The sequence below is a fragment of the Ictidomys tridecemlineatus genome, chromosome 9 (genome assembly GCF_052094955.1).
Source record: "Ictidomys tridecemlineatus isolate mIctTri1 chromosome 9, mIctTri1.hap1, whole genome shotgun sequence".
NCBI lineage: Eukaryota > Metazoa > Chordata > Mammalia > Rodentia > Sciuridae > Ictidomys > Ictidomys tridecemlineatus.
The window spans coordinates 140,174,316-140,184,128 of record NC_135485.1 but is presented as its reverse complement, the minus strand read 5'-3'; the positions used below and the strand labels follow the sequence as shown (position 1 = coordinate 140,184,128).

Below are 9,813 nucleotides of genomic sequence, written 5' to 3'. Positions count from 1 at the left end.
ACCAATACATAAATCGAAAGTTCAGCATGATGCTGAAAGAAAAACTTTAAAAAGTCTACAGCTAAATTCATTCCAAGTTGGATTTAGGTACTGATCAGGAAAAAATAAAATGCTAGTATATATACTTACTTGAAAGTTTGAATAAAATATTTATTTTAAATTATATTTTACTTAACTGATATAAGGTTAGCATATATTTGAATTTCAGAGTTTATTTACAGCTACCTAAAATATTTTCAAATCAAGTATCAGAATGTTTATTGTAAACAGTTTGGTGTCAGATATACTCTGGTTTAAAATGACTGCTCACCAGTTTTTGCTATAAGTTCAATCTTTTAACCTCCTTGAGTTACAATTTTTATTTACTTATTTATATATTTATTTATTTGATGCTGGGATTGAACCCACGGGTGCTTTAGCACTGAAGAATATCCTCAGACCTTTCTATTTTTAAATTTTGAGACAGGTTCTTGCTAATTTGTCAAAGATGGCCTTGAATTTGCAATCCCAATGCTTCAGCTTCAGGAGACACTGTGATTGCAGACCTTTACAGAAGGTAAAGAATCCACAATGTACTAAAAATATTTCCTATTTTTAAATTAAAATTTAGCACAAGTTTAATAAAATGATATTTCTATAAACATTATACAAAATCTAATTAAAAATTCACAAATATAAAAAGCAAATGCTCAAACCATGTAGAACTGTATATATTTCATGTTTTAAAAAAGTCAACTTCTCTGAAAGCTTTGATTGGTCTAACTACAACCTTAATCCAAAAAAAAGTAAAAATTATTTTATTATATTTAATAAAAATAAACAGAATTTGCATATTCTTATGAATTGTGTCAAGCAATTTTTTTTTTAAATTTTTGCTCCCTTTTTTCCTCCTTGGCACTATAAGTAGGACACTCTTTTGTATTTTGGAGCTGGGCATCTACCCCAGTGGTAGAACGCTTGCCTAACCTTGGTGACATTTCGCAGGGCTGCTGAGTAGGACAAGTCCCTTGGAAAGGCTCCCATTCATCGTGCACCTGGCCTGATCCAAGACAAATCCCAAAGTCAGAAAGAGGCAGCAGGAGAGCAAGATGCCTGCAATGCATTTTGCTGATGTGGTGACCCCTCTTTGGACTGTGCCATAAGCTGAGAAGTGGAAGTAGGTGGAGTGTGAGCAGGTGCTGCAGAGGATTGCCAAGGAAACTGGGAAGATCAACTATACCCCGGGCCCTGGATGCCCACACAAAGACCAGCAACAACAAGGCCTGCTGCCCACTGGAGGGAGTCAGGCAGTCAAGCACTCAGCAAATGGGGGGTAAAAGCCTTCCAGACAGTCATCTGGTTCCCATCATACTCCACATATGGACCTGAGACATATGCAGGCTCCTGGAAGCCACTATGGCCAAGCCATGGCCATCACCTACTTCTGACCCCAGAAACTGAGCCTGGAGGAGCTGACCAGGCTGAAGGCCTGGCTGGTTCAATACTTCATGGAAGGATCAGACAGAGCCAGGGGACTGGCGTACCTCTACTTTATGGAGGAGGGACTGTGAGACTCCCAGCCAGGAAGGCCTGTCCCTCGAGCATGTTTGGGAAACAGTGCATCCAGGAGGACCTATGTGGGTTGCCTTCCAGTTCTCTCCTCATGCCTTCTTCCAGGTAGGACACTATTTTGTATTTTGGAGCTGGGCATCTACCCCACAAGGCACATACACACCTGCAGATGAGGTGCTCTACACAGTCATCCTGGACTGGGCCCCACCGGAGGAGGAAAGTGGAGTGTTGGATGAGTGCTATAGCACAGGCACCATTGGTCTGTCCCTTGCCTGGAAGGTGAAGAGAGTCATTGGGACTGAGCCATTTCAGGAGGCTGTGGTCGACCCCAGGGTGGATGTCCAGGCCAATGAGCTGAGCAACTCTGAGTTCAACTGTGGCAGGGTCAAGGACCTGGTACCCAACCTGGTGAGTAGACTGCCTTCCCAACAACTTGTGGCCACCCTGGACCCACTCCTCACTGCCCTGCATTCCAATGTGGTCCTGGCCATCCAAAGAGGTGAGTACTTCGAGTGCTTCCTCTATGCCATGCAGCCCCAGGCAGCTATTGGTAATTCTGTGGACCTCTGTAGGGGCCCCTTTTACCAGGTCAAGGGCTCTCCCTTCCAAATAGTCAAAGCTGTGGCCATGAATGTGCTTCATCAGGCCCCTGATGTGAGATGCTCATTCTGTTGGAAAATATGGAGCATCAAAATGGCTCAGGAGCCCTAAGGTACCAAGTCCTGCCAGCCCAAACTTCACAAGGGCTCCCTAATGATGCCCTGCTGGACTCTGGGGCTTCCCTTTCATCCTAGACCCGGAAGCTACAGAGACCAGCTCTTCCATAGCAAGGCCCATCAGGAGGACCAAAGTTGGGGGCTTCCCACAGCCTTGTCTCAGGATGCTCAGGAGAGCAATCACAGGGCACAGGCCTAGCCTCCTCGCCAGGACCAATCTATTGCTGTCAATATAGCTCAAAGGGCAGGCAGACTCCTGTAGACTGTCCATCCCACATCCCATCCTACTGGAAGAGTCAGGCTATGAGGGCCAAACTAAACAAATGCTGAATAAAAAATATGAAAAAAAGCTTCAGCCATTCTATTGATTCTATTTTAAGAATACATCCATAATTGTGATATTTTTAGTTCCTTAACCATTATTATTGTAATTTATTATTATAGACTTCATGTGCTTCTGTATAATTAGTAAAACTATCAAGGCTTGTTGATAATGGTTTCATATTAAATGGTAGCGTGATTTTTCTATTATATTTGAAAATTCAGCACAATTAAAGAAGATGTGCATTAGTCAAATAGACCAAGTGATAAACAGTAGTGACTTTGTAGTGGATAAATTTGACAAAACTCAAAGTATGATACACAGATTTCCTTTACAAGTATGTTTCAAGTTAGAAATAACCAAAGGGGAATTTTCACAAAATTGGGAGGTTGGAGTGATGCAGCAGCCATTACCTTCTGCAGGGCTTCTTGTTCAGACATGGAGAGGGACAGATGCAGAGGCACCGAAGAGCTTCACCTTCTCCTATGCTCATCTCTTTTTCTAGACTGCTGGCTCTAACTACAATGACCCTATTCCTACCAAGAAATGCAGAGTACATAGCATTTTGTAAAATTCTCCATCACTTCTTTATGCAGCCTGAGGCCAGCAGGTGGACATGCATGGCTTGCCCCAACATTACAGACTAAGATTCCACCAGACATTTGCAATATCAGTTCATACTGATTTAGCAAAGACCAGTTAAAAAAAATTCCAGTTTTGGATGGGTTTTATTTTTTTAATTTTAAATACATATCCTGAAAAAATATTTTAAGTTTTTTTTTCAGAATTCTGCCTCATTTAATGTCTTTTCTGATGCATATTTCCTTTATTATATTTTCCACTACTTGATTTATATCTACACACATGTACATACACCTGAGTGTGTGAGTGCATATGAATGCTAAAGATTTTCATATTGATTTTGGATCTGCTTCTTATTTTTCAGTAAATTTTTCTATGACTAATAGTACATAGCATTATTTTTAATAAAAGCACATTTTTAAGTTTCTGAAAGATAATTTAGAATATTAATTAGATTGGCATAAAACATGCAAAATTTAGCTAAATGATATTGATAATTTTATAAATTTAAAAGTTTCTCTATCTGGTATCCTGTGTGTTTCATCTGACCTCATGTAACTATATTGATGTTTAATTTAATGTCTCTAAAGTGCTTAGGAAACAATAATTAAGCCTGGTGTGGTAATACATGACTGTTATTGCAGAAGCTAGGGAGGCTGAGGCAGGAGGATCACAATATATATCCATATAGACTTAGAAAGTTCTGAGGCCTTCTAACAATTGGCCAGCAACTTAGCAAGACCTTGAGCAAGTTATCAAGACCTTGTCTCAAAATTTAAAAAGTAAAACATAAAAAGGGCTGGGGATGTGGCTCAGTTGTTAAGCACCTCTGAGTTTAATCCTAGTATCATAAAAATAAACAAACAAACAAAAATAAACTCAAGAATAATTAGAACACATCTAGGCTACAAAATAGTGCTCCATATTTATTAAAATGATTATATTATGTTTATTATCATCTATACTAATGTTCATGAAAAAAATCCTGTTTGAAAAACGTATCATTATGTAGTACAATTGTTAAAACAGATATTTCCCTTGGACTCTATTTCTCCAACAAATTAATTCATACCATTTTAATATAAGATATTTAAAATGTCTTAGTACTCTTCCATTTTTATTCAAATTAAAGTACTTTAATAGATCCTAAGTTTAAAAATATGCTAGAGAACACCCCTATTGAGATTATTATTTTAAGATATTTTTATAGAAACTTTCACATGTGTATTGTCAACATTAAGTGATAATATTGATAAATTTGAAACCTGCAGATTACATAAGGGAATTCCTTTTACTTGGATTAGCTGTAGTGCTAGTGTTACACCTGTACAGTTGTTGAAAGAAAACTCAGAATGTTATAGGGAAGTGATAAAAATTAACTGTGTTGATAAATACTTCAGTGTGTGAAGTAAATTATATCCTGTGAATGTGAATGTGTGTATGTGTGTGTGCATATATGCACATACATAAATATACACACATATATACATATATATGTAGAATGTATATACATTAAAACAGCTTCCCCCCCAAATTTGTAGGTTCTCTCTAGACCTAATTCTTTCAATCCTTATTTCAGAGACAAAAAAAAATACTCAAATCATTGTATATGTTCAATTCAAGTCCTATAATCAAACCACTAAAATTCCTGATACATTTATGAAACGATTTGTACTGCATTTCTTTTATAATTTTTTGAATCCACAGATTATCTCTGATCTCACTGCTTGTTTTCTACTCCAAATCCTCCATAGTTCTTCCTTAGGTTGTGAAAAGAGTCCATATAGACATAGAAATTTCTGAGGCCTTCTAACAATTGGTCAGTTGTAGTGGTTAGCAGTCCAGATAACTACATTTTACTTCACATTATATCTTGCTAACACAAGAACATAATTTCAGTAAAATTGTTTTGCTCGAATCATTGTAATGACACAAAAATAACTAGACCATTATTGTAGAAATGCAAAGAGACAAGGGTATATCATGTTTACCTCTATCAGGTATGATAAATCTCATATACATAAGGATTTTTTTAGGAAGCCTATAGCTTTTCAGATGCACTTTAATGGATTAATAATGTTGATTCTTGGCTTTATTTTTTAGAAGAATTATGTTTGTGGAAATGTAGCTAATTAAATGAAACTTGCAACAGGTTTAGGTTTAATATAACAAATAATAGATTATACGCTTGACATTTTAGAGAGGAATAAATAATATTGGGTAATTTTCTTTAAGACTATATAAGTTCTCCCACTTCTTTTTTCCCCTTTATACATGTATTTTGTTGTATGTGTGGGTATTTTTTTGTACATTACAATTCTTAACACACATATAGACCACAATTTTTCTATGTCTGTTTGTATATAAAGTATGTTGACACCCAATTCAAGTCTTCATACATGTATTTTGTATAATGATGTCTATCATATTCCACAATCCTTGCTAATCCCCTGCCCCCAGTTCTCCCACTTCTTAAGTTAATGATAAAGGTGGCTTTATAACCAATATGATCCTGCAATCTGTACACGTGGAAAAATAAGAATTCATACCCCATTTGAATCAAATGTATTATATGTCAAGATCATTGTAATGTTTTGAGCAACTAATTTTAAAAAAGTTAATGAAACTCTTTCATTTTCTAAATAACAATGCTAATATTTTTGGATTACAACCTATACTAAATGTTTTTTTTAATTTATCATATAATTGGTATTTATAAAAACAATCTAGGTTATCTTTATTAAAGTTTTCATCTTAATAAGGAGAAATGGAAAGACAGATGTAAGTAGTTTTCTCCAGATAATAAAATGGACTGTACAGGATTTAATCCACTCAAGTTTGAACATGAACTTGGGCACTTGTCCATAAAGCTGTGTCTGCTCACTGTCAGACTACTATGCTACTGTCTGATCTGAGAGATTGCACTGTTTTTGGAAGATTATAATTCAAGGTTTGCATGAACTTACTTAGCAATAGGGCTCATAGTGTCACATTGGTCGATGCCTGTCCGACTCGGAGTCTCAGCTGTCAGTCTCAGCTGCCTTCAGGGTCTAAGATTCTTTGTACTCAAACAGAAGAATAAGAAGGGAGCTTCTTATTTGATTCTGAATATATGCGTTGATAGCATTTAAAAGTCTTACAGAACTCTCAAAAATTAAATAACTGTGCTGGGTACATTTGCTATGGCGATAAAAATCTCTTAATAGTTTCTTATCAATAAATGAAACAGGCCTACTCAAAAACTCTTGAGTAGAACAGTGTCGAGGTGTAGGGAGTGGAAGGGTAGCATGTATGCGACAGCCTGCTCCTTCTGCACTCCACATAGGATTTACTGAGGATAGAAGAAACCCAGTCCATAAAAGCACAGTTCAGACTATTCCTTGTTTGAATCAAAAAAATTTATAAGTTAAATTGATAATGGACAACACCATGGATTCTACTAAGGGCTTCCTCTGAAGCTCTAAGATTCTCTGAAGCGATAACTCTAACTAAAATATTGCAGCCACTGCTGGAAGGGCTGTTGACCTAAAGGTGATTTATTTTTGGTCAGAGTACAAATATTAATTGATCTAATTTTTTTTTCATCTTGGGGAAGTAACCAGAAATTCCATTTGTAAACATGTTTCAAAGAGTTCCTTTAAAATAAGCAGTTTCCGGGCTGGAGTTGTGGCTCAGAGCACTTGCCTAGCACGTGTGAGGCCCTGGGTTCCATCCTCAGCACCACGTATAAATAAATAAAAATAAAAATAAAATAAAATAAGAAGTTCCTCTATGAAGACTTTGGAACTCATCAAATGGTACTCCTCTGGTTACTTTCTATGTAATAAAAAAATCACCACATAAATAATTTTATTTCAGGGTTGAAAATTGCAGATGCATACAGAAGAAAAATAGCATGGTTGATAAAGACAAGGGGAAAAAAGTGAAAGAAAAAAAAATCCTATTGTGTTCTCAGATTAATGAAGTACAAAAACATGAACTCATGTATTTGTCCATTTGTTTGCCTTCCCTAAAGTCTGTCAGGATAAACATGCATTGTCTGCATGAAGTTGCTGATAAGAAACATTGTCTGATATGATCAAATTTTCATCGATAGGCCCCACAGACTTCGTTCTCGAAGCTTTCTGAATGAAGAGCTATTTTAATTTGGACTTCAATTTTGCCATTGGCCAGTTATGATTTTTTTTTTAAATTTTCACTGGAACTTAGATATTCTTACCCTTCCAAGAGTCACTACACAGAGAACAGAGGGTAGTTATGATCATTTAATTCTCTTCAGGAGTTTCCAGTTCATGACCAAACAAGGGTTCAGATCAGGGCAAGGCAGTGGCCTTGCTGTCTGCCTCAGGGAAGCTACAGCTTTTATTTCGGGCAGTTACTTATTCATTTATTCATTACCTCATTCAAAATTTATTCAACGCCTACTGGAAACAGTACAGAAGATTATTAAGTGCCTGTATTTTAGAGTGCAGACTGAATTCACTGAAACTGTGCTCCTGCTGCTAACCAGCTCTCTGATTTAGGAAAACCCAAAGTAATGCTCTCACCTTTCCTTCCCAATCTACAGAAATGACAACCACAGTCCAGGCCGGGGCGGGCAGCGTGGTTGAGGGGTAGAGTGTTGCTGAGCCAGCATGAGGCTCTGGGGTTGATCCTCAGCACCAAAACAAACAACAAACCACCACCACAACAAAATAACCTAGTCCAGCCTCATTTGTTTCCCTCACTTTCTTCTAAGATTAAATGAGAAGAGTGTGTGTGAATAAACAAGAGATATTGGGCTAACGCCCATCAATGCATTCTGTGTACCCATGACATGGTCACTTCCAAAATGTTGGAGCAGGAAATGGATGCTCTATGTGCATGTGTGTGTGTGTGTGTGTGTGTGTGTGTGTGTGTGTGTATGTGAGAGAGTGTGTGTGTCTTTTACCCTCTGCCATCTTTATTGGTTCACTTCATTCATTGACCACACTATGATTTTCTCTTAGGGAGAAAATTAAGAAATCTTAGGGCATATGTTTTGGGGTAGGTCTCAAGTCTCTTTTACCACACGTGTCCCTAGAGTGCTCAATCAGCACCCCTAGTGTCCACTTTTGTGGCCCCATTCAAGGGTGGCCACATGACCCATTCTCCTCTAAACAGGGAAGCCCTGGTCTCACGCAGACCTTTTTAGGAGCTGAGGCAGCTTCACGGATCCACGAGGAAAAGCCTCATCCATGTGTCACAATTCAGTCTCCTCATGAAAATCCCACCCTGGAATGAGACTCTCAGTACAAGATGTGTGATATTTTTATATAAAAATGGTTAAATTGAGTTTTTGTGGTCATTGTTATCCAAGGATTCTCAAAGCTCTCCAGGAATAATTTAGATTCATCTGTACTTTTTCAACAAGAAAATGCCAAGTGATTGTATACCACATTCCACATATTGGTCTCTATTCTACTTTAATAAATAAAAATATTTTTACTGTACATGCTAGGTTTGTTCATTATAGAGTAGATCTTACCATACATGTGACAAGAAATGAAGTTTCCTGGTAGTGTCTTCACATTTCTATAGGTCACCTTGCTAATCACGGACCTTCTGTCATGATTTTCTCAATAATTCTTCCAAAACATATCTTTGCTATTTGATACATTCTCCCACCAACCTATCTCTTTCCCATGAATAATTTCTGATAAATAGAGAAAATTTCATTTAAATGTCATTCTAGATGTTTTATATTTAGAACCTTAGCTTTTACAACTACTCAGTTATAGGGGACAGCATGTGGATTCTGTTCTATTCAAATCAAAGATAAATCTGTCGTATTGATAAATCGTCACTAATTAGGAACAATAGAGTATGGGGCAACCCCTTCTGCACCCCTAGCTCATTTCATAAAAAGAAGAAAAAGAACAAAGCAGTCAATTGCAGTGACCCACTACCCATCTTACTCGGGCTACAGTTTTGTCCCTTGGCACAGGTGACAGCTTAAGAACAGCAGAGCTTTCTACAGCACCTTTATCTTTATTTCTGAATACAGAAACAAAATTACCTTACTATCGGAGCTCTTGAGCCATGGGTATTTCAGAATATAATGTGCACACAACAATAAACACTATTTTTTGCCAGATTTATATGACACAAATTTCTATAGAAATGTCTATTGTGCTATGCTGTTTACTTTTTGAAGGGAGTAACATTTTCAAGTTATTTGGGTATCAGAGAATAAGACATTTCTCTAAAAATTCTATTAGCATTTTCTCTGAACTTTTCTTCCAGTGCTGAAATCTTAGTATACTTTTTCCCTCCCATTTATTTCAAAATTATTTTCAACTGGCCATGGTTTTCTTGTGTAAGTTACAGTTCCAACAGAATCGTTTCAATTTTAAGATTCATGTCATGTTGCACTTGGTATATTTAATAAAAAGAGTCTTACGAGTTATTTAAGACACAAATAAAATTCTAGTGGTTATTTGCTCGAAATTTCTCTTTGTAATACCCTCAGATGATAGTCTGTTTCAAAATGAAAGCATAGCATTTTGAAAAGATTTTTCCGGTGTTTTATGTCATCTCTGTGTAATACTGTCAGGCGTTTTTCTGCCTGTCACCAGATCTTGGGGGTTGTCACCATATCTGTCACGATTTGTTGAGATAAAA

At 36.9% G+C, this 9,813-nt stretch overlaps 1 pseudogene; it reads left to right on the top strand.

The window, feature by feature from the left end:
- The first annotated feature begins 1,358 nt into the window (after positions 1–1,358).
- On the top strand, positions 1,359–2,345 carry LOC101967124 (tRNA (uracil-5-)-methyltransferase homolog A pseudogene; annotated as a pseudogene).
- Positions 2,346–9,813: the final 7,468 nt, after the last annotated feature.